At 41.5% G+C, this 23,673-nt stretch overlaps 1 long non-coding RNA gene across 1 annotated transcript; it reads left to right on the forward strand.

The window, feature by feature from the left end:
• The first annotated feature begins 203 nt into the window (after positions 1-203).
• LOC115542899 (uncharacterized) lies at positions 204-1,474 on the forward strand. The gene is made up of 2 exons (XR_003976631.1): positions 204-406; positions 991-1,474. It is a non-coding gene; the product is annotated as an uncharacterized LOC115542899 (long non-coding RNA).
• Positions 1,475-23,673: the final 22,199 nt, after the last annotated feature.

Genomic DNA, 23,673 nt, shown 5'->3' on the forward strand with positions numbered 1-23,673 from the left:
TCTCCCGAATACAATTTACATTAGTATTGTGATTGTTGTTTTAACATTCACATTAGTATTAAAATTACTTTAAAAAGTAGTGGGGGAAAAAGTGTGACCATGAACTTGCAGGATCTGGCTGTGCATTGTATGCGTGCACATATGTGTTGTTATGTATGATGTGTTGTGACTCTTATGTTTGTATTTTAATCTTTTTAAACAGCTCTTAAAAAAGATGAGCCCAAAGCAACTGCCGGTTCCAATAGTGTCTCTACACTGGACTCATCTTCCTCCGAGATGAGTTCAAAGAGTACAGACTCGGAGTCATCCAACAGCTCATCCTCAGAGGACAAAAAGAGGAAGAAGAAGGGGAAAGGGAGAAAGAAGGCATCCAAGAGGGTTAAAATGGAAAAAACTCTGCAAAGAGGTTAGAAATACTAATTTCACCACTTTCCACTCACCTGGGTGCTAGATCACTCCTGCTTCGCTGTGTTGTGTTCTCCAAGCTGGCTCTTCCCATATGATGTGACATTGCATGTTTTATTGTTTCTAGCACTCACACAGTGAATTTTAGAGGAATAGCTTGTGGTCATCTCATATTCTAGATTGAAATCAGATTTAAGTGTGTAGCTGACAAGCCACACTAGATTCATAGTGTAGTGTAGTGTGTGTGTGTGTGTGTGTGTGTGTGTGTGTGTGTGTGTGTGTGTGTGTGTGTGTGTGTGTGTGTGTGTGTGTGTGTGTGTGTGTGTAGGGAAGTAGATTTTGTGTATGTGTGCTCCTTCACTCTGTGTGTGTGTGCTCCTTCACCCTGTGTGTGTGTGGGCATTCCACCACTGTAGCTTCTCCTGACTCTCACCGGCAACACATACTGAGCATAGTTGACGTTGTGTGTGTGTGTGCAAGGAGATAGTGTGTGCGTGTTAAAGATGAGTACAGTATGAGTACAGTAATCTAAATGACAAAACTACTACTATAGATAGCACTAATTGTATGTTCTCTTAATTGCAGCCCGGAATCCCGAGCAGGCTTTGGCCCGGTACAAAAAGATTCTTAAATGCTACAAGAGGCTTGGAACCATGTCTGGGGCATTTCGAAAGGTCGGTGTTGACCGTAATACAGTGGTGGTCAATGCACCAATCGCCGAGCTTTCCATTGCTGCCCCAGACCAGTACAAGGAAGCTTTGAAAACGTATACCCATTCCACAAAATTGAAAGCATTTGCGGAACACTGTGCCTTGACAATTCTAGGCGATGTAGAAATAGTTGACGCAGTTAACACGCTTAAAGCCAGTGGTAAGCTGCTACCACTGAAAAATAAATAATTATGTGCATTTTGTATTATGCTTTACAAGTGTTCCTGTAAAGTAATTTTTACATTTTCTGTACAATACCACTGTTCATATTTTATCTGTATTTTTTTGTTGTGTGTTCTTTGTTGAAAAGAAGAATTTATGTAGTTTAAAATAAATATTTGTACGTTTTCAGCACTTCAGCACATAGCTTCTTTCCCTTTTCTTAAAATAATATTTTGTTTTAACTTGTGTCTCTTTGGTATCTGCTAGCCACTCATTTATAAATACTTTGAAAAGCATAGCAAGTCCTCACTTTAGATGGGCTCACACCATGTAGTCAACTAATCCGTAGTAACTCATGAGTTAATCATGAATTGAAGTGTTGTTAAGTGCTTGTTAAAGATGCAGTAACACTAACTATCCGTAGGCATATTTCTGAAGGCATGTCCAAATAGAATAATACATATTTGTGTCCAGGTTATGTTTGCCACTCATTTATAAATGCTTTGTAAAGCATAGCAAGTCCTCACTTTAGATGGGCTCACACCATATAGTCAACTAATCAGTAGTAACTCATGAGTTAATCATGAATTGAAGTTTTTTTAAGTGCTTGTTAAAGATGCAGTAACACTAGCTATCCGTAGGCATAGTTCTGAAGGCATGTCCAAATAGAATAATACATATTTGTGTCCAGGTTATGTTTGCAATTCATTTATAAATGCTTTGTAAAGCATAGAAAGTGCTTACTTTAGATGGGTTCACACCATTTAGTCAACTAATCCGTAGTAACTCATGAATTAATCATGGGTGACCTAATTGGTAAGTATTTGTAACATGTGTATTAACACCCCAGCTATTAGTTGAGGCCTATTTCTAAATCATAAAATTTTATTTAAGGCATGAACAGTAGGTCTAGATAGTCTGTTAATCATCAACTTCCAGGTTTTAACCGGCCTTATACATTCCTAAGTACCTAGATAATAATGGTAAAATTACTTTTTTAGAAGGCTTATTTACTATGAACAAACCATTTATAACTGTTTGAAAAAATGCTTTACTAATGATACGTTATGTATGAACAATAAATAACTAATGGTGAACAAACCATTATTTAATAGTTTTTTAGAAGGCTTATTTACTATGAACAAACCATTTATAACTGTTTGAAGAAATGCTTTACTAATGATACGTTATGTATGAACAATAAATAACTTATGGTGAACAAACCATTATTTAATAGTTTTTTAGAAGGCTTATTTACTATGAACAAACCCATTTATAACTGTGTGAAGAAATGCTTTACTAATGATACGTTATGTATGAACAATAAATAACTAATGGTGAACAAACCATTACCCAATAGGTAAAAAATGCTTAATAAATGATGAATTGTGTGTAGTTATTATAAAGTGTTACCAACTTTTTTTTTAATTTGTTTTTACTTACAACTGTATGTCATTGTGGGCCGCCAGGAATGTTTCTGCGGGCCGCCATAGGCCCGCGGGCCACACTATGAGAACCAATGGTCTAATATGAGGAGAATAGGCACTCGCTGGTTAGTTCCGGTTTTCTGAGCCCTGTTTCAGGTAGCTGGTTTTGAGGCAACCCCGAGTTTGTTTGCTCTGAGTTAGTGGAAACTCTGGGTTTTCCGTTTCAGGTCGCAGGTTCAGCGCAACCGAGAGTTAGTTGCTGCGGCAACATACGCCGTGGGTCTAACCTGCTCGGGAGGTGGTTAGACCTACTCTGAGTTTGTAGTCTACAAGGCTGAAGGCAGCTATCCGACAGAAGGAAGTGTTAGAAATGGCATGTCCTTTTCTACGAGAGCCTTTGGACGTAGAGGCTGCGATCCTCAGAAGGAATCTCCGTGAGGAACGTTTATTTAGACCCTGGTTGGATATACATTTTTTTCCTGATAATTTCCTTCACGAGCTCTATCGTTTTTCAGTGCAATCTATCATTTATTTAGACCACCTTCTCAGCCCCCATGTTAACTGTCAAACGCACCGGGGGCATGCTTTAAGTTTTAGTTGGTTTTTTTTAACGCAATTAACGCATGTGCAGAATGATCCGCCCCGTGCATCCCACCCGCTCTGTACTACAGTCACTTTAAGGTTGTGGCTTTCCCATGATCAGAGTAGCTGACTAGCCTCGGACCTATAACTGCTGCAAGTCAAGAAGCTCATTTTAAGAATGCAAGGCAGAAAATACCCTGGTACTGCTTTTAACCAGATGCTGTTCTTCTCTACATGCACATGCTCAGCACAATCGTCTGCATTGTTCACTGAAGTAAAACCCTTTGAGTAAACTGTTAAAACTGTTAACAAAATAACTTGTCCCACCACAGCCCGTGTTCTAATAAAGACAATCTACTTTTTATGAGGATTTCTTTAAAGAAAAAAGTCATTCATATTGGGTATGTTTTTAGAGCAGGGAACAGTATCCCAGCCTCACCCACCTTTAACTTACGTTCCAAAATTTGGATCTCCAAAGCATCCTATTGCATCTTTTGCCTAAGGTGGTCCATTTCCAAGTCTGCTTTGTGTATTTGCTTTTCTAGATAGATTTTATATAGCTCTTTGACTGGAAGCTATAGGAATGCAAAAAAATGACATTGGATTTCACAGTGCCAAGTAGAGCGTTTCATTATCATCCTGTTTGAGAGAAAGAAGATGTCAGTTTTAAATTGTACAACGCTATCATCAACTTTTAGATGTTATTTTTAAAAGGTTTTAACCTCAATAGGCCTTTCCTCTTCCCTTTCGAATGCCGCAGACAATGTTTCTCCATCATCTTCCTGTAATGACATTAACAGTTGTGTTCAGCAATTACCAATACATTATTAATAATCTGTGGAAGGTGAAGAATTGTTACAATTGCATGGAGGTTGGTGAGGGCATCAGGTTCAAGTAGGGCGATGACGCTATCAGTAACTGGAAGAAGATGATTAGACAGTGAAATTATTACTTGAGCCAGAATATTGCCCCATCTAATTTGCAACGAGCTGGGTTGCGTGTACATATTAAATGATTTTGAATAACCAACCTCTTATAAAGGCACTTCTATCCTGGGGGGTGGGGGAGATCAGAGGAGCTCCCCCCAGGCCTCAGCCACAGGACGCATACTCTGTTGGCTGAGGGCCATCTCCTCAGCCTCTGTGAGGGCTGCAGGTGGTGGACCCCTTCCTGTCTTCCGGGCCTCTGCTTTTTTTTGATTTGCTAACATGGAGGAAAATGTTACCCTAATATTCAATAAGGGCTATTTTGAAGATATATATAATGCTTAAAGCATTATCACATGTTGAATATGCCCATCACATGTTGAATATAGCTGTTAAATTAGGTAGAGGAGAGAAAACAGCACAATTGATTGATTTGATTTCAATTAAACAGTTTACCTGTTTGAACTATATTTTCCTACTTCATCTTCATTTGCTGCCAAGTCCTCTTGGGGCAACTCGGGTTGTTCCTGCGTGAATTGACACACACACAATTTACATATTGAATAAGTGGAAGATATTAAACTTTCCTCATATTTTATTTTGCTAATTTATTTTACTCACGCATTGACTTGTTCAGCAATTTCCTGCCAAGCTCTCTCTCGCGCTCTCGCTGCCGCGGCGGTATTGCTTTTTTTTGTTAAAATGGGCATGCTCGCCATACGCGTTCATTAGAATTTCCAATTTCGTGGGGGAAAAGTAAGTGGATCTACGCTTTTGGTCCATGTTTGATCATGTTATCAGAGATCCATTGATGATGGCTCTTCATAGTCAACAGGCACGCCCTCAACCCATAGTGAACATACCCAGAGTTGATTAACCCAACGCTGATCACCTGTTCTGAAACCGAAAACCCAGAGTTGCTTTTCAACCCTGAACTCTGAGTCAACCAACTCAGAGCGCAGGATTAAACTCAGAGTATGTTAAACCAGATACCTGAAACAGGGCTCTGGACTGGTTGCAGTAATAATCTCTGTCCACGCGGGGCGCTCGCAGGCGAGTCCAGAATTAATGGGAGCCTATGGGGTTTTACCCTCAGAATCCACTTTTCTCACGATGTAATTTTTTGTCAAGTAATTTGAAAGTTGCGGTCAAAAGGTGGGGCTAAGATAATAAACTGAGCTGAATATTGCATTTTTTAAGGTCACGTGTCTGTTCTAAAAAAGGCGTTAAAAAATGCGATGACGTCACACATTGTCATACTGTCAGAGGTACTGCTTTACGGCAGTTTGTGAATCACTACAGCACTTCCGCATCATTCCCTTTTCTCGTGGCATCCACAATGATAACTATAGCTGTTGAAGGCTTTTTTTGCTTAATACACGAGTTACAGAGAGTTTTAGTGAGCTAATGTAAAAACAATAAATGCGTGAATGTTTTACATATTTATGTTACTTACAGAGAGTGTGTTTTTTTTAATCCTCACTAGTGCCGATGATAAAGCTTTTTTTTTAGTAACAACATCGCTATTGATTTCTATCTAGTGCTAGCTGCTATCAGCTGGCTGGCTGTCGGCTGATTATCTATCTTTCTCCTATAATAGAAACCTGGATTTGAATCATAATTGTAAGACTGCATAAACTTAGTTTACATCAGTAAACCATCTCCTAGAGAGCACAGTGTTCTGTTGTACTCCTCCTCATGCCTCTTCCTTTCTTGATCTCTACAGTTGGACTTTATCCTCTGTCCTTTTCCCCTGCCTCTGTTCAGTATGTTCTGTGTTGTTAAATCATTTCTAATTTTTTTGTTTATTTACTTTTAGTTACTGTTCTTATTGTGTTCTTGTTAGTGTGATGTTTGAATAAACTTGCCTGTTGCTATGATGGTATAATGTTTGTATAATAACTGTTTCAATGTGACCTAGACCATATTTGTCTTTTAACAAACCAACATGTGTAGCTTATAATGTGTTGCAGGGCAGAGAAATTAAATTCAATGGCTTAAAACAAACCCATCTATAAAGATCGGTGAATGCATAGAAATCAATGACAATTGGTACAGGTGGTTTTCCCTCTGTGCAAGGTCATTAGCCCATGACCTAGTAAGTTCTACAATAAAAAAAACTACAGTAATAGCAGATGTTGAAGTTGGTAAACCGTTAAAAAATTAAAAAAATATATACAAACATAAAATACATACAAATTAAAAAATTTGTATGGAACAATCGGTTAAGGTAAGTTAAGTGCTTGAGCCTCGACACTTTAGAGAATGTCTAGCGTGCAACTTGAATAAGCCATGTGCGATTTTACCCGGGCTCCAGCACAACTTTCCTTACCAGGTGCAGCCTCAGGTAGCCTACACTGCAAAAACTGAAATCTAGCAAAGATGAAATATCTTAAATCAAGGCAAAATATTCTTGTTACCAGGCAGTTTTTGCGTCAGAGCATTTCACTTGTGTTTTTTTTCCTGAATTATCTTAATAACTCATTATAACCTGTTATTGAGATTGAATTACTGGTTCTGGGTATGTTAATGCTTAAAATGAGAGTTACCATTATTCTAAAGGTGTTACATCAATACTGACAAGTACAAAACTGCTTAATCAAAATCTGAATTAACTACAAACTATTAAAAACAGTTAACAATCAAATGGAATTCATTGTTTAATTGTCAATCTTAAAACACAGCAATTACATATGTCCCGATATTTAATACAGTACAGAGCAATGACACTACACAACAGGAGCAGCATTGTGATCATTCTTGACACCTAAACACGCTAACACGTGGTCTAATAAAGATTTGAAAAAACCTCAAAGAAAGCCATTATTATCAAAGAAAGGGTTAAAAGCTTTGTATCTTGGGAACACACTATGAGTCGTTTGAAGTGTTGTGCATTTCCATAACATCCTCAAGATGGTATTTTACTTGTACATACGTTTGGCTCTCCTGGAACCGTCACCTTATCGTGGTGGAGAGGTTTGCGTGTCCCTGTGAACCTGAGGGCTGTGTTGTCTGGAGCCTTGTGCTCCTGGTAGGGTCTCTCATGGCAGAGTGGTCTCAGGTGAGGGGCCAGACTAAGAATGGTTAAAAAATCCTCAATGAATAACGGAAGAAGAGGAGATGTGATCCGGCCCGGAGGAAGCCCGGGGCCCCCGTCTGGAGCCAGGCCCAGACGGAGGGCTCGTTGGCGAGCGACTGGTGGCCGGGTTTGCCACGGAGCCCGGTCGGGCACAGCCCGAACAAACTACTTGGCACCCCCCCCTCTTCATCCCATGGGCCACCACCTGTGGGAAGACCCGTTGGGGTTGGGTGCGCAGCCACATGGGTGGCAGCGAAGGTCAGGGGTCTCGACGGACCAGACCCGGGCGGCAGAAGCTGGCTCTGGGGACGTGGAACGTCACCTCGCTGTGGGGAAAGGAACCGGAGCTTGTGAGGGAGGTGGAGCGCTATCAGTTAGATCTGGTGGGGCTTACCTCCACGCACAGTCTCAGCTCTGGTACCGTACTCCTGGATAAGGGTTGGACTCTATTCTTCTCCGGAGTTGCCGAGGGCGTGAGGCGCCGGGCGGGTGTGGGGATACTCATAAATCCCCGGCTGTGCGCCGCGGTGTTGGAGTTTACCCCGGTAGACGATAGGGTCGCCTCCCTGCGCCTAAGGGTTGTAGGGGGGAAAACTGACTGTTGTTTGTGCGTATGCACCAAACAGCAGCTCAGAGTACCCGGCCTTCTTGGAGACCCTGAATGGAGTCCTGTATGGGGCTCCAGTAGGGGACTCCGTAGTTCTGCTGGGTGACTTCAACGCCCACGTAGGCAACGATGGACACACCTGGAGAGGCGTGGTGGGGGGGAACGGCCTCCCTGATCTAAACCCGAGCGGTCGTTTGTTATTGGACTTCTGTGCTAGTCATGGATTATTCATAACAAACACCATGTTCGAACATAAGGGTGCTCATAAGTGTACCTGGTACCAGAGTACCCTAGGCCGTAGATCGATGATCGATTTCGTGATCGTGTCATCTGATCTGAGGCCGCATGTTTTGGACACTCGGGTTAAGAGAGGGGCGGAACGGTCAACCGACCACCATCTGGTTGTGAGTTGGATCAGGGAATGGGGGAAATTTCCGGATGGACCTGGTAAGCCCAAACGAGTAGTGCGGGTGAACTGGGAACGTCTGGAGGAGGCCCCCGTCCTAGGTATCTTCAACTCACACCTCCGGCTGAGTTTTTCTGGCATTCCTGTGGAGGTTGGGGGCATTGAGCCGGAGTGGGCGGTGTTCAAAGCCTCCATTGCTGAAGCTGCGGTGGCTAGCTGTGGCCTCAGGGTCTTAGGCTCCTCAAGGGGCGGTAACCCTCGGACACCGTGGTGGACACCGGTGGTCAGGGAAGCCGTCCGATTGAAGAAGGAGGCCTTCCGGGATATGATATCCTGGAGGACTCCTGACTCGGTTGCAGGTTACCGACAGGCTCGAAGGGCTGCAGCTGCTGCCGTGTCGGAGGCTAAGCAGTGGGAGAAGTTCGGAGAGGCCATGGAGAAGGACTTTCGGTCGGCACCAAAGTGTTTCTGGAATACTATCCGGCACCTCAGGATGGGGAAACGGGGAACCATCCAAGCTGTGTACAGTAAGGATGGGACTCTGTTGACCTCAACTGAGGAGGTTGACGGACGTTGGAAGGAACACTTTGAGGAACTCCTGAATCCGAATAACACGCCCTCTATGTTGGAGGCAGAGCTCGAGGTTGATGGTGTTTCGTCGTCAATTTCCCTGGTGGAGGTCACTGAGGTAGTCAAACATCTCCGCAGTGGCAAAGCCCCAGGGATTGATGAGATCCAGCCAGAAATGCTAAAGGCTCTGGGTGTTGAGGGGCTGTCATGGTTGACACGCCTATTCAACATCGCGTGGGAGTCGGGTACAGTGCCAAAGGAGTGGCAAACCGGGGTGGTGGTTCCCCTTTTCAAAAAAAGGGACCAGAGAGTGTGTGCCAATTACCGGGGTATCACACTTCTCAGCCTCCCTGGTAAAGTCTACTCCAAGGTGCTGGAAAGGAGGGTTCGGCCGATCGTCGAACCTCAGATTGAAGAGGAACAATGCGGTTTTAGCCCCAGACGTGGAACTACGGACCAGCTCTTCACTCTCGCAAGGATCCTGGAGGGGGCCTGGGAGTATGCCCATCCGGTCTACATGTGTTTTGTGGATCTGGAGAAGGCGTATGACCGGGTCCCCCGGGAGAAACTGTGGGAGGTGCTGCGGGAGTATGGGGTAAGGGGGTCTCTCCTCAGGGCCATCCAATCTCTGTACTCCCAAAGCGAGAGCTGTGTTCGTGTCCTCGGCAGCCAGTCAGTTTCGTTCGGGAGGGGTTGCAGTTCGGTGGTCTGAGGATCTCGTCACTGCTTTTTGCAGATGATGTGGTCCTCATTGGATCATCGGCCTGTGACCTTCAGCACTCACTGGATCGGCTGGCGGCCGAGTGTGAAGCGGCTGGGATGAGGATCAGCACCGCTAAATCTGAGGCCATGACTCTTAGCAGGAAACCGGTGGATTGCTTACTCCGGGTAGGAAATGAGTCCTTAGCCCAAGTGAAGGAGTTCAAGTACCTCGGGGTCTTGTTCGCGAGTGAGGGTACTATGGAGCGTGAGATTGGCCGCAGAATCGGAGCAGCGGGGGCGGTATTGCGTTCGCTTTACCGCACCGTTGTAACGAAAAGAGAGCTGAGCCGCAAGGCAAAGCTTTTGATCTACCGGTCGATCTTCGTTCCTATCCTCACCTATGGTCATGAGGGCTGGGTGATGACCGAAAGGACGAGATCGCGGGTACAAGTGGCCGAGATGAGTTTTCTCAGAAGGGTGGCTGGCGTCTCCCTTAGGGATAGGGTGAGAAGCTCAGCCATCCGTGAGGAACTCGGATTAGAGCCGCTGCTCCTTTACTTAGAAAGGAGTCAGCTGAGGTGGTTCGGGCATCTGGTAAGGATGCCCACTGGGCGCCTACCTTGGGAGGTGTTTCAGGCACGTCCAGTGGGGAGGAGACCTCGGGGAAGACCAAGGACTAGGTGGAGAGATTATATCTCAACACTGGCCTGGGAACGCCTCGGGATCCCCCCGTCAGAGCTGGTCAATGTGGCCCGGGAAAGGGAAGTCTGGGGCCCCCTGCTTGAGCTGCTCCCCCCGTGACCCGACCCCGGATAAGCGGACGAAAATGAGATGAGATGAGATGAGATACGTTTGGCTCTTGCTGCTAATTGTGTAATAAGAGGTACAATTGACCAGCTTTTCAGCATCAACTAAATCATTGGCCTGTGCAAGGTGTGGACGCTGTAAGTGTATAGTTTGAAATGGTTGATATTCCAGACAATAAAGCCTAGAATCAACAATAAAGATGTTTTTGACCAGTCCAAATTCTGGCATATTACCATTCAGTACTTTGGCAAGGATCATGGACTTCTCAGTTATGTATTTATTACCATTTATCACAAGCCATTTTACTGATGCAGCATGGTGTATTTCATTGAAACCTAGAAAGTCTAAATTTTCCACGTAAAATATTGTAGATCCTTAACCTCAGATACAGGTCCCATCTCTTTTTCATTTGAAAAAATTGGGTGCTTGGAAGGGTCAACATTTTGACAACTTTCATATATTTGGTTCTGATTAATCAAAGACCTGCATACATTTTTAAAATTAAGCTTGGAAGCCCATTGTTTAAAGAGACAATGTTGGTAACCCTTCCTTTTACAGTCCCCTAATTACTAGGTATTTACCCGGTACATACATGGTAAATTATAGTGTATTACTGGGTAATTACCACTGGTAATAAGAAGGTAAATACAGAGGTAGTTACCCGGTAAATACATGGTAAATCATAGTGTATTACTGGGTAATTACCACTGGTAATAAGAAGGTAAATACAGAGGAATTATCCGGTAAATTATAGTGTATTACTGTGTAATTACCACTGGTAATAAGAGGGTAAATACAGAGGAATTACAGCTGATGTACCAAGTAAAACCTTCACTATTACCCATCAACTCAACTAAGTAGCGTGTAGTTGTAACTGTTTTAGGTTGGTAATAACTCCGATATTGTGTACTTCCTACGAAATTAGGCTACCAATTCTTAGAAACACCTATTATCCAAGGTTTATGTTGGCAACAGCCCAAATTTAATGATGTACAATCTAGAAATTAGCATAGTACTTTACAATAAAATACTTTTTCTTCGTTATTATTCATAGCTACTCCCATCTAGAAAGGGTTTATACGATTTACCACTATGGAATTACTTACCTGGTAACAACCTCTGCAGGAATCTGTTTTCCTCTAGTGTCATGGTACATCTTCTTAAATACTGGGTACGAAGCCGTTTGTTTCCATGGTATTACCAGGTTCTTACCATATAATTTATAACAGATACATTCCATTATCGATGCAGTCAACACAAACTTGTACCATGTACGTTCTGCGACGTTACCAAGTAAAACACGACAAATTACCCAGTAATTAAGCTGAAACTGTACTGTAAAAGGAAGCCTTGTTTGTTTCCATGGTATTACCAGGTTCTTACCATATAATTTGTAACACATTATTCCCTTTTCCATGCAGTCAACACAAACTTGTACCATGTGCGTTCTGCGACGTTACCAAGTAAAACACGTCAATTTACCCAGTAATTAAGCTAAAACTGTACTGTAAAAGGAAGCCTCGTTTGTTTCCATGGTATTACCAGGTTCTTACCATATAATTTGTAATACATTATTCCCTTTTCCCTGCAGTCAACACAAACTTGTACCATGTACGTTCTGCGACGTTACCAAGTAAAACACGTCAATTTACCCAGTAATTAAGCTGAAACTGTACTGTAAAAGGAAGCCTCATTTGTTTCCATGGTATTACCAGGTTCTTACCATATAATTTGTAATACATTATTCCCTTTTCTATGCAGTCAACACAAACTTGTACCATGTACGTTCTGCGACGTTACCAAGTAAAACACGACAATTTACCCAGTAATTAAGCTGAAACTGTACTGTAAAAGGAAGCCTCGTTTATTTCCTTGGTATTACCAGGTTCTTACCATATAATTTGTAATACATTATTCCCTTTTACATGCAGTCAACACAGACTTGTACCATGTACGTTCTGCGACGTTACCAAGTAAAACACGACAATTTACCCAGTAAGTAAGCTGAAACTACTGTAAAAGGAAGCCTAGTTTGTTTCCATGGTATTACCAGGCTCTTACCATATAAGTTGTAACTGGTTATTCCCTTTTCCATGCAATCAACACAAACCATATATGTTCTGCAACATCGTTCACCAGTAGTTAAGCACTTTAATTGTTGTTATAAAACCCCAAACCACTGTTGATGAAAGGCATATTACAATTAAACAAAATCAAAGGCTTATCTTTCAAACAATGCATATCTCACAAACAGGCACTGAACACTGAAGAAATCGGACAAAAAAAAGAGCCGTCCACATTAACTCAATTTAAATGTTACTGATGGTGTTTTCATAAAACACATGACATTGTTATGGCAAGTGACCACAAGGAAGACTGCTTCAACCTCTTCAATTTGAATAAGCGGTGCATGCCATGCAGCAATCTGCCTATGGGAGCATCTTTGTGGTAATTCGCAAACCAATGAGTCCACTCGATGAATGAGAGTTGACTCTTTAGTGTCTTCTCTGTGAGGTATCCCTGCAGTCTCCACATCTGGGATTTGAAGGCTGACCAAGACCTGACCAGGTACCTCCAAATCTCCCCTTCCATACTGCAATAAAGAATCAGAAGACAAGAAAATAAACATTAGGACTGTCAATTAATGAACATTTCTAGAACATGTAGAACTCAAAGATTATTTTGTTTATTAGTTAAAAAAGGATGCTGGTCCTCTGGCCATTGTGTTTGGTCATATTGAAAAGAGAAAAAGGCATAGCCATAAATACAGTTAATAGGACGGGAGGGGACAGGCTGTTAGCTCCGGTTAGCACTTTAGCATCGAGCTAGCGGAGCTTCTGTCATTCAAATAACTCGGACATGTTGTTTAAAACCTATAACACCAAATTTATTAAAATATCCGGATTTAATCGGGCTCCATTAACAACTTATTTTTTGATGCAAATGATCCAAGTGGATTACAGATCTGTATTTCATCCGTGTATAGAACAATCTGCAGTGCATTTGGTTTCTCTGAAAATAAGGGATGTGATTTTAAAAGAGCACCATCAACAATGTCATAAAAAAAACCTTCCCTGCACCTCTGGGGTCCCTTTTCAATCATAGTCAAACCCTTGGATGGGATAATAACTGCTCTAGACTTTTAACTAATTGTACATAATAAAATACTTTGTCTTTGATGAGACATTCTCTGGATCCTCCACGTTTCTTTCTAATTATGGTGGGAGCAATTGGAATTTCCTCGGCATCCACACAGCTGAACTGCTTCCTAATGACGCTGTTCTGTCGATGTTGTTGCAATATTAGCAAAGGGAATGAAATTGAAATTGTCAAATATATCCATTACATCATTTTCAAGTTGACTTGTTGTGCCTACTGAATGCTTCTTTACCACGTCCTTCATCTGCCTCCGGAGATTGTCCAATAGTGATGATTGGTACTGCTGTACCCCAGCAACAATGTCATTCATGTCTTTCTGAAAATGATATAAAATAGAAAGTGATGTCATTAATCTCAGAGGTTGGAACACATTATCATGATCACCACTGCTACTTTTGATACACAGGTTTGCTGATAAAATAGTAATTAACATAAGGTATCACCACTGTAAACTGCTTTGCTTAAAAATGAATACTTCACCAGCTTCACCATACAGAACCAGCTTTCTATCATTATAAAATCGCTATTATAATATAATGAATTAGGTTTTTCCATTTTTTTTATGTAGGGTTAGACAGTGAGACCATAAAACACTCCTTACTCCTTTTCTAAAATGTATAAATGTGCACATTTATACTACATAGGATCTCAGAGTTCTATACACCTTCATATTTCCGCCGGTGAAGTAGGTCTTTAACTGTGTAAATAACAAAATGTTGTGTTCTGTTCAAACACATTTTTAGGGAAGCATTGTACCTGTGACAAACGATGCTTGGCTCGGGCATTTATCAAAAAGGCAGTGGCATGTGTTGTCAGATCCTAAAAAAAAAAAATATAGATATTAATGTAGTAATTAGAGGTTAATATGGATTTAAAATGTTTTTTTCAGCTAATAATATAATTGCTAATTCCACTTTTTTATGGTAATTTGATGGTAAAAAGGGTCAGATGTTGTGATTTAATATTCAATAACTCTTGCCGAACCAGACATCAGTATTACAACTAAGACAAAGCACAGGCCTGACTCTTCAAATGTTCATTTAGTTTTTCTAGTACAGCAAATAAAATAAAATAAAAATCACATTCAAGGATTTAGAGATCATTTTGACTTAGAATTCAAATGAAATACTTTGACATAACCTGTCAAATCTGCTACTTTATCAGCCCGATATTTATTTAGCATCCCTTAATGGTCAATTTCAGTAGCTAGTCACCAACCGAGAAACATACTTGTTGCATTGTTACAGCTCCATCTTGGTCAATTCCCATTTGTTCTTCATCTGAGCCAGGTGTATGGAGGTGCTGATCCGTGATGCTGGAGTTTGCTGGAATCTGATCGGGTTGAGTGATGTCCTGTGTACCGCATATCAAAGAAACAGATTAATTGAAATCGTATTAAGTTTCGAGTTATTTAAGGGTTTCATCAAATAAAATAAGAAACTCCTCTTATTATTAAGGAAATTATTGACTGTTAATTTATTTGTAAGAAACAAAAGCAAGATTTTCTTTCTTAAATGGTCCCCATTTAACGGGAAACTTATTTTATTACGATTAAAACCAGTTTTTGTTTTGTAGTTCAGCAGATAAAATAAAATGATTTAATGACATGGATTAGAACCATCGATTAGAACAAACGTGAGCTTTTGCTTCTTCAGTTTAACATTAACTATATGTTTTAACATTTGTTAGCACTTTAGATCAACTAAATAATAATTGCATAATTGCTAACACTTATGTTAAAGTTCACAGATTTCGACCGCCTTTATAGTTTGATTACCTGGGCTAATGGCTTAATTATAACTGATTGTCGCGGATCTATATTGGCTAACCTTAATGTTACTCAGTATCATACAAATCTAATATTGTACCCCTAATTTCAACCTACAATTTCCACATGCATTTCTCATAAAATGAACGTGTCACGAGTCACGACGCTGTAAAAATCGTAGCTAGCCACTTACTTGTTGCAGCTGTAGTTGACTTTCCTCCAGTCGCTGTTCATCTGCTCGGTGACCCTCGTCTGGTCTGGTGCCTTCAAGAAGGTGGCTAGAGTGTCTTCTCTTTACATGATGATAAAATGAGTTGTACACTCTATATTCCTCACTGCATCCGTCGATACCACAAAGCAACCTGAAATCGGGGCTGCGACTGTGCAGTCGATTGACATGGCTCAATAACTGTTTTGGTGAAAAAGTAATAAAAACGCAGCAGATAACGCACCGCCAAAGCATCTTGAACTTCAACTAACCCAAACAAAAGTGAGACACTCGTAAATCAGACCATGAAAAGGGTGGAAAAAAGATTGTAAAATGACGGCAACAACTATATAATGCGTTCATCACATTATCTAGCAATATAGGGGAGACCAGTGAGTCAAGTGTTTTCTATGTATCTAGATATATTCGCCATAAAATAGTAGAATAACCTGTGGAACGAGTGCATATTCAAATATAGGTAATTTCACCCATGAATGCATCAGTTAATCAAATTCTCTATGTTAACAATATTTCAAATGTCTCGCAACCCCCCTTTATGAAATGGTACCATCCAATGGGAAAGTGCGGGAATGAGGTCAGGTGGACGTAGCTAGCTTTAGCACGCGGCTGGCTGGCTTTCTTTTCGCCAGACTCCAGTCAGAAGCAGAAGCCGTTGAAGCTGCGCGACCGCAATTCAATCTTGTTAGTTTTAACTACGCCATGGACGATGATGGAAGAGATGCCATACACCCGGGCATGGATCATATAACAACCGCAGTATTGAAAGGTATTGTATACTTGCATATCAATTATATATATTTGTTTAAACCTGTACCTCTCCTTAGCCAGATAACATGTATTTGAATTGGAAAGTTGGATAGCAAGGTTATTAAGGGTGTGCACAGTTACAAACGGTTACACAACGGACATTTTAGCTATTTAAAAAATGCACTATGGGGGAGAGGGCAACACGTTGCGTACCCCTAGTTAGCATGCTAAACTAGCTAGCTAGAGTATGGCCGATGAAAAAAAACTAATTTGTTTCATAGCCTGTTTTCCTCCTTCCTCTTGCTTTTGTTCAGTTCCAGCTGCTCTGAGCGAAAAGACCGTTGTATTTCAAATACAAATATATAGCCCTAATTAGACCTCTGCGCGCAATCTCTTTTCGCGGGGCCCGCAGTTCCCGGGCCATTCATTCATTGACGGGGCACGGCGGGAGAAGCTGGAGTGCCGTGGCCGCGCTCGCGGTGCACGCGGTTCCCGGGCCGCGGTGCCCACGGTTCCCAGACCATTCTTTCATTCATTCACAGGGCACGGCGGGAGTGCCGTGGCCACGGTCGCGGTGCCCGTTCCGCAGTGCCCGCGGTGCCCAAGGTCACGGTGCCCGGGCCGCGGGGTGCCACGGCCGGGGCACGACGAGTCGTGATGGCCGGGAGTCGTGGGAGTGCTCGGGCCGCGGTCACGGTGAATGAATGTTCAATCCAACCATTTCTTCCTCAACTTATCTTTCTTGGCTAAGAGATCGATCTCTCTCTCTCTCCCGCGCTCGCTCGCCCGCTCTCTCGCTCCTCCCCCCCTGTGTCTTTGGAAGTTTAATTGTGTTTATTACAGTGATGGACACGGTTAGCCATCAGAGGTGAGACATTTGCGTGTCATGATTATTCATTAATATTTATTAATATTATTTTCACCAAAACCGACTCAAAGGGCATTCATTGCTATTAGTGTGACCACCGCAAAATCAATGAAAAACGATTGTGATAGATGTGTCCGAATTGCTTGCGGAAAAACTATATTAGAACCGGTGCAGCGCGAGAGCTGGGTGCTGGCTCCCGGCATAATGGACCATAACGAATGGAAAGATTATGTCAATCAGCATATCAATCAGTTTGCCTGTATAAACTATGTATTTGTTGCTCATTACCTAAATATTTACTTTGTTATTAAATGTGTTTTTCAGCTGCTAATATAAGTACAGACATGCTGCCCAGCCTCTCTAAGGAGGACTTGCGTGATCTCTTTCCTGGGCCAGAGCACTTCTTAAGAAGAAGAACCATTTGGAGACTCATTCATGATGAAGATAAGGTAATGATGGTTTTAACAATTTAGAGTTTTTTGTTGTTGTTTGGTTGTTGTCACAGTGTACTGTTCTTTGCCATATTATTACCATTAAATAAATGTATCTTTTATACAGGGTCAGGAATCAGACTTGTGCGCATCAGGCATCTCCTCTGGGACCAGTGATTTCAGTCCCACTCCCACCTCATCAGTTTCCTTTCCCTCTCCCTCCACCTCCCTCCGCTCTCCAAGCCCAAGACCCCAACATGGTGCAAGCAGAATTGTACAGCTTGTCAGCCCACAGTATGTTATATACACAGACACAGAATTGGAGCAAGCAAGAAGCACATTTTTTGAAAAACAGCGTACTGGAGAAGAGGGGAGAATATATGCTTTCCAAAGAACTTCGCTGTCGATTAATCCGGAATACAGTAACAAGCATGATTTATATTAAAGCCCAGTTCAGACCAAAGATTCACCTTGCAACGGCTTGCAACTCGCAACGCCTTGCAACGCCTTGCAACGCCTTGCAACGCCTTGCAACGCCTTGCAACGAGACGGGCTGCGACGTTCTAAAACTGGGCAGTTCACACTGGCTGCAACGCGCTGCAAAGGGCTGCGACACTAGGTGGTTTCCATAGCAACTGTGAACGCTCTGGCACATGCTGAGAGCCGCAACAACATCATCATTTGCGTAGGTTAGGTTAGATTAGTTAGGTTTGCGATTAGTTAGGTTTGCAATTAGTTTTATTTTTATTTTACTTGAGAGTAGGCTAGAGTTACTATGTCTTGTCATTCTCCACTACATCTGCATTGGAGTAAATAGCTGGAGCTTACAGTTAGTTTAGATTACCCGTTGTTGGATACATTGCATTTTCCGGTCATTTGTCGTCCTCATATCTGTATGTGCACACAATTATTCATGTCTGCGATCATCACAGAGTCCACAAGCAGCAGGTCGCAATCCCCGATGGGTCACAATTCATGACAGCAGACCGTCGAATTCTGCGCCCACACTGTAAATGCAGGAAAAATGAGACAAACCCCAACCAAATCTTTTCAGGTCATTTGTCGTCCTCATATCTGTATTTGGACACAATTATTCGTCGTAGAATTCAGCAAGATTAAAAGTGCAAATACATCAACAAAATACGACAGTACGGTACCGGGACGGAGTAAGGCCGTGAGGTACAAGTTGTTCTGTGCTGTGATTGGCTGAAGAAATCGCCGCGTTCTAAAACTGGACCTTGCGATTTGACATGTTCAATCTCTGGCGACTCCTTGCAACGCCTTGCGACGCCTTGCAACGGCTTGCAACGGCTTGCAATGGCTTGCAACGACCCGTTCACACCGCCCCTGCGACGTTCTAAAACCGTCTCGTTGCAAGCCGTTGCAAGGTGAATCTTTGGTCTGAACTGGGCTTAAGAGAGCAGCAGGTGATGGCTTTGAGTATCCATGCAGCCGTGAACTCACTGTAATGGCTAAGCGTCTCATTGACTACTACCCAATGCTTCGGGACAGATCTGCGATCACTGGAGCTGAGTGAGTAAGTCACTATTCAGGTATCCCAACATGTGGGTAAGATGCAGCATTGTTTTGCACTGCATGGCAGTCAAAATACAAACATTTTGCAATTAAAATGGGAGGTGTTTCATCTAGTTCAATGTAGGCAACGTGCATCTGCTGGTTTGGCTTAATTTCCGGATACGACTTTGTTTAATGTGATTTATTACACAATCTGTTGTGTGTCTGTCTTGTCAGGAATCTGTGAAGAAACCGCTTTTGAAAAGGGTCCAGAATTTGACAACCCCCAAAAAGAAGCAGGGGGCGAGTTCAAGAAAGAGGCCACGGAGCCTATGCTTTCAAGGAAGCCAGGAGATGTCCACCGACACTGACGAGTCCACCTCCTCATCTTTGATCTTGACGAGATCACCACCATCCAGCAAGAGAGTCTAGCTGCAGACATCCACCCACACGCTCCAGACATCCACCCACACGCACTTCCGCTGCAGACAGAAACATCCACCCACACGCCGGAAATCGGATAATAAAAAATAAAAATCTGAAAATAAAATAAAAATCGGGCGTTACGTAATGTGTTTACATAAATGAACAAAATAAATTAAGTTATAAAATCGGATAAACGCTTCCGGTTTTGGACAGAAGACCTGACACTCGCTGTTGACTTTAAGCTGGAGCTTATGGCTCTTCTCTTTCTGTAAATACACACACCTTATTCAGAATTCCCTCTGTGTTATACTGCAATCATCTCAATTTAATATTTGATAGGACACAAACTGATACTCGTATTGTAAAGCTGAAGGGCATCAGAGATTGAGGCTAATAATTATTTTAAATACTATGTATGAGTGGACAGGAATAGTAAGAACAATTCCCCTTTAGCTTCACCTTTTCTGACATATTTATATTAGGTCTAGCTATGTTACATTCTGTTGTCTTAATATCATAAGGTTCGACTTTATTCCAACATAATTTATCATATGTTATTAGCACTTTTGCATTCCTAAATTCTTACTCTGAACCATCATTCATTTAATATCTGGCTCAGGTGGCACTGAAGCTTCGTGTTTACGGTTGGTTTAAAAGTTGGGCATAGGGGGCAGTGGAAAAGTGTGCAGCAAGTTGTGCAGCGTTTGACTTCTGGCTTTGAATCATCCCTAAAAATCGAGTAATGCATCTACAAAAGACAGATTTTTTTTTTTACAATTGATGTTGTAATTGTAGAAAAAATTAAGATCAAAGACGATAAATTCTCACAGCACAGCAAACTATTTAAAGGCCGGTAATTCAGTAGTGGTTGTAGTCTAGACGAAAAAGGCTGAAATAGAAAAACTTAACATTTATTAGGGGTGTGCAGCAATTATTGTCCCTTCAGAGCATCAACTTTAACTATTATTGGCATATAAGTAATGATGAGATATATTTCTACCTCATACTGTACTTTACATCTGTTTCTCTCTGTCATTATATGTTTTATGAACTGTCTGAGTCCCAGCACCCTATTGACTGGGGGACATTGAACATTTAGAATCTGAGACAGGATAGTAGGCTATTACATAACAGTAATTCATTAACTTTTATCCGTTTTATTACATTTTTCATCTCTTTTACCCCTTTTAACTGAACTAAGTGCTATGATCTCTTAGTTATAAACAGATTGTATGAACTAAACAGGCAGATCGAATATTGAACGATCGATTTTGTCTATTGAATGATATCACACTTCTCAGCCACCGCTGCGGAGATGAACAGCTGATAGGTGCAACTCTAGTTAAAGCGAAACGAGCTGCGTCAATTCAATTCGTGGTAATTATTTTATTACAACTTAACTCTGTTTTGGACTACAGATGACTGTCAAAAGTCCAAATCTTAAAATCGTTTATGCTCCCAACACATCTACAAATCTCTAAAATCGTTTAATAAGACCGACTATAGGCTACACAACGTTTACAAAAAACATTTGCCTATCTTGCAAAAATGACACCTAGCTAGCGTTTGCCACCGTCAGTGTGTGAATAAAACAACAAATGCTTCATATTGGTGTAACGTTCTGTTATTTGTTTGATGAAAAAATCGAAACTTAATGAAACTAATAGATCGGTAAAGAAATGCAAGTCTCGTGCATTTATAATTGTATCGCTGTGTTTTGAATAGTCACCTACCATAACCTCCAAGTGCAGCTGAGCCGAACGTCACATCTTCGTGCAGTGAGTCCCGTTGTTACACCAAATTCTGCGACCCACCGAAAAGTGTGACCCGAGGGGGCGCTGTTGAATAATGTGCAACTCGCGCTCCAGACATCCACCAGCACGCAATTTCCGGCGTGTGGGTGGATGTTTCTGTCTGCAGCGGAAGTGCGTGTGGATGGATGTCTGGAGCGTGTGGGTGGATGTCTGCAGCCAGACCCCTCTCCCATCCAGTTCCAGCTCTCAAGAGTTTGAAAAGTTGCATTGCAAGTACACAAATTGAAACAGTGGATTGTGTTTCAGTATTAATGCCACTTCTAATAATATATTTAACAAGGGACAATTCCATATTTTTAGGAATATTCTACAATGTCATCATGCTGTTTTGAACCCTTTTTGTTCTCGATTACTCATATGTTGTTGTCCTATTTTAATCACTATGGGTGTTTTTTTGTTAATACCCCATTTAAACTGTAATGTCTAGAAATGGTAATAGTGGTCTACATTTAAATGTTAATTGGTGAGGTTTATATTTTTTTGCATCAGAAACTACTGAGAGCCTACAGAACCAGGCAAGACATTATAAAAGTTTACAGGAGATGTACAAAACCAAGGCCAGACCCAACAAGAAGGATGTTTCTCAGCTCCTGGACCTTGAATTCCAAGCAAGACGGGCCTTCATTGACTCTGATGTCTCTAAGGAGCAGGACAGGCTTACCAAGATCCTTCAAGCTTATCCCTGCTTCAGAGAACTGGATCATGTAAGCAAATCTATTGAATGTATAAAGCCCTATATTCTTCTTAAGCCTGGTTAACACTAGACCAAATCGCAAATAGTGTGACAATATGGAATCAGATAAAAAATGTTGCCTAGATTCACATATGTATATTATGATTTGATTTATGAGCATAGTCTCTGCTTTGAAGCCAGCTCTGTCAATGACAGTCCTTGGTACATGCTTTTTTTTTATATCAGGGGGTTCAGCTAAGCGGTTTGATGTTTGGTTCCTTCAGGTTGTTCTTACAGAACTCAGTCTGGAAAGATTCTATAATGGTTTTTTACCTATTTGTCAATTACATTTTTTAGTTTTGTTCCCCATATTTTCACTGTCATAGAAAGTTTTATAGACAGATTTTTATTATAATTTGTAATATTTCTTTATCTTATGTCTGTCTGTGTGTTAGCTGAACTCCAGCGGATCCTCAATCGAGGGAACTCCCACTTCATAACGGAAATGAAGACCCGGTGGGGGGACTTTTATGCAAAGGCTCAGTTTTATGGAGTGTTCAAAAAAGTCATGAGGCCTCAACTGCTGGACAAAGGTGAATGACTCGACATCATTGCAAATGAGGGTCACCTATCATTTGATCTCTCGAGTATAAATAAAGGTTAAATGAATACCGACTGATAATGGATAATTCCATAAAAGTATTAATGTTTGTTTAATAACTGGCTGCAGGAAAACAAGGAGACTATTTTTGTTTTTAACAGCAAAGCAGTCACTCACCATGCTGAAGGCTTTGCCAGACATGTTCCCATCACCTGTGGTTCCACCCAAGAGGTTAGGACATGCTAGTGAGGCTATGCTTCACGTCCTTGAGGTAAGAAAATTGGGCATGTATATAAGAATTTTAAAATTATTTTACCGTACGATACAAAGAGTAAAATGGTGAGCATATTTCCTCTTTGTGTGTTTGTCAGTCTACAGAAGACCCCAACACCTTTCTTCAGACCAGACCGCTCTCCAGCCCTGTCGTCGTTGTCTGCGAAACGAACTGCATCCTGGCCATTGGAACAATGCCTGTTCTAGTCTTCACAAAAGAGGACATCTATGACTGTGTGATGTATCTCATGGCATGTTATTATGCCTTTCATCTCACGTATCCTAAATGCAACACTCCTGTCTGTGCTGCAGACCGAAGTCCCCTTTGACGCCATCCACGACCATGATACGACTTCTTCCTACAAAAAGGCTACATAGAGTGGAAAAAGTTCACTGAGTAGGGTTGTACATGTAATGTGACACTTTTTTATTATTATTATTGTTATTATTTGTTATACTTTCTTGGGGATTTTTTTTTTTTGAAGGAACACAAATCACAGCTGAAAAAGTGATAATGTGACAGATTTCTGTGTATCCCCTTAAGATAAGTAAGTAAAGTAAGTAAGTAAAATGTATATATAAGGCACATTTAAAAACAGTTTTCACTGGCCAAAGTGCCGTACATGGTGCAGAGAGGCATATAAAGGAACACATACCACATACATAGACAAAAAAAACATATAAAATAAACGACATATCACAAAAGGGGAGGAAAGGTCAGGGAAAAAAGGTGTGTTTTAAGCCTAGATTTAAAAATGGTGATGGAAGGAGGGTTTCTGACTGCAG

This window comes from Gadus morhua, chromosome 4 (assembly GCF_902167405.1).
Source record: "Gadus morhua chromosome 4, gadMor3.0, whole genome shotgun sequence".
Classification (NCBI taxonomy): Eukaryota; Metazoa; Chordata; class Actinopteri; order Gadiformes; family Gadidae; genus Gadus; species Gadus morhua.